General features: G+C 33.8%; 1 protein-coding gene across 1 annotated transcript in view; it reads right to left on the bottom strand.

Annotated features, from left to right (window-relative positions):
• Positions 1 to 2,920, bottom strand: part of LOC106871446 (synaptotagmin-15) — a 264,254-nt gene that overhangs the window by 130,414 nt on the left and 130,920 nt on the right. The gene's annotated exons all lie outside the window — the stretch shown is intronic.

The following is a 2,920-nucleotide window of genomic DNA, read 5'->3' as shown; positions in this document are numbered from 1 at the left end:
AGAGAGAGAGAGAGAGAGAGAGAGAGAGAGAGATGTATATAGGTGTGTGTGTGTGTGTAATGTACTGTAGCGCGCTAGTTAGATCAACAAAAGAAGTACTCCGTGTGGTGAGAGATAGATATTATTTAATAGACAGAATACGTTTTTATGTGCCACAAATACTTTCATACGTTGAGAAATACCTGAAACCTATTCGTGAGGCACAAACCGCGTATCAAAACGAACTAAATTTTTTTTTGTTCATTATGATATGTGGCATATTTCACTTCTTCCCTAGTATATTAACTTAATCTCTTTCATAAACATATAACCGTCATAGAAGATAAATAATTCACTTCTTCCCTAGAACATTAACGTAATCTCTTTCATAAGCATGTAACCTTCATTGTTAAAAAAATAACCCTGAAGAGATTCTATCCTACATTATTCAAAATTATCATTAATTCTCAACATTGGATTTAATCTAATTCTTGAAATTATGCATTTATCTATAGGCTGGAATCGAAACATATGTAGGATTTTTGAATTCATTTGTATTCAGTTTTTACCTTGGAACTATACTAATAAATTAATTTACATCTTTACCAACTCCATTTCCTCAACTTTTATTGAATAATATATTTATATATATATATGTATGTATGTATTTATGTATGTATGCGTGCATGTATGTATGTATGTGCATATTTGTAAGGATGCATATATGTATATGTATGTATGTATGTATGTATGCATAGGTATATTTGTATTTGGCCATGAGTACATGAGTGCATGAATCTATGCGCATAATTTTCAGTGTTTATTAGCGTGTGTGTACATATGTATATGCATGTACATATGTACATACGTATGTATGTAGGCATATATAAATATATATATATATATATATATATATATATATATATATATATATATATATATATATACATGTATGTATGTATACCCACACATACACACACACACACACATATATATATGTGTGTGTGTGTGTGTGTGTGTGTATTATATAATAAACAGACATACGTACGTAAATACCGATGTCATCTGCTGTAGGTTCTATTTTTCCAAAGCCAAATTTGCTAGTCATGAATTCTCATGAAGCATACATACATACATACATACATACACACACACATACATACACACATACATACATACATTTACATACATACATACACACATACTTAAGTATTTCTGCATCCCGAACTCGAACCTACTTCGTTTATATTATGATAGGATATGTGGACATCATAGTGATGATGATGATGATGATGATGATGATGACGACGACGACGGTGGTGGCGGTGGTGGTGGCGGTGGTGGTGGCAGTGGCGGTTGTGTTGTATAAATGACGTGTATATTTTCCTCAGAATTTAGATTTTTTTTTTTTTTTACTATTGTAACTGTTGTCATTGTTATCAGTGTTATTCTGTTTTTTGTCCGAATACACCTTTCACATCCGAAAGCTAGTGTCTTAGATTGTTTTCTTTACATATTTATGTAATAAAAACAATTGCCGTACAACTCAAAAACTGTAGATGGGATGACCACCGGAAGTAGATACTCGAAAGTTGGTGGCATGAACTATAAATTAATTTCTTGTACAAGCTTCAGGCTATAGATATATCTTTGTATAATGTTCTAATACTTTCTGGAAAACATTAGCAATGTCTATGATCATAGTTCTACTCAGTCAAAGATAGTCTAGGGCTAAATAAGGACAAGTATAGGCGGCAAACTAACAGTGTCAACTAAAGCTGCAGCCGACAGGCGCGGAGATTATATATTACAGCTTTTAGCGTTCTAATTTCAAATCCTGTCAAAGACATCAGCTTTGCTTTTCGTCTTAATGTAGATTGATAAAATAAAATACCAGTCGATGATTGTGGACTAACAGAACCATTAGAACGTCGATGACGTATTTTGCAATATTAATTCCGACTCTGCGTTGTTCTGAGTTCAAATTCTGCCAAGATAAGCTTTGCCTTTTATAAAGTACCACCCGAAGACTGAAGGCAAACAGAATCGCTAGATCGTCGGGCGACATACTGTATGGTATTTATTCCCTTCAGAGTCCAAATCTGCCACGGCCTACTGAAGTAGTTGTCTCTCCTTCGCTCGGTTTAACACCCGGAACTGTCTCTTAGGTGCCTTTAGAAGAAGAACGGATAATTCCTTTCTGTTACCGACATCCGGATCAGGTCACCAGCTAGAGGATAGTTCATTCTCCTCCTCTTTGCTGCCAGTCTTAAAGGCTCTGGAAAAAGGTCAAGAGCAGTGACCGTTGTCCCTACAAAGCGATAAAGTAAAACCAATTATATGAATGTTGCGGCTACAAGTAATATTTTCTGCATGACTATACAGTTTCCCAATCGATCATGTATTATTTGGCATTATCCAACCACTGTAGAAAACAAAATAAATAAACAAAAATCTATCAACGATATATAAATCAACTACGCGACCGCCATTAAACTAATTGTGGACAGAATGGCGTTAGTGTTTGGTGACGTAACGGGCACACAGTCATGTGATCGTTAATATTTACCTCAAATTGTCTTCCTTGTTTTGAATAATTTCCGGGAAATGTATTGTTTGTATAAAGACTGTACGATAAAAGACATTGATCTTCGTTTTGGATAACCTGAGCGGAAGTAAATCATGTTTCCAATATGACACACGTCTGAAGTTTTGATGTATTTCACTAAAACAAAGCAGACGATGTCTGCTTCATCATCATTGAGATATGTCTTCCATATTGAATTGCCGATATCTGATACAACTTTTATTGGACCTGCGTAAGGACCACTGAATAAATATATTTAAACAAGCCGGATGTTTATATGTATATGCATAAACATATTCATATATATGTATATATATATATATATATATATATATATATATATATATATATATA

Source organism: Octopus bimaculoides, chromosome 17, assembly GCF_001194135.2.
Source record: "Octopus bimaculoides isolate UCB-OBI-ISO-001 chromosome 17, ASM119413v2, whole genome shotgun sequence".
Classification (NCBI taxonomy): domain Eukaryota; kingdom Metazoa; phylum Mollusca; class Cephalopoda; order Octopoda; family Octopodidae; genus Octopus; species Octopus bimaculoides.
Note: the sequence above shows the minus strand (reverse complement) of the source record. Positions and strands in the feature narration are given on the sequence as shown.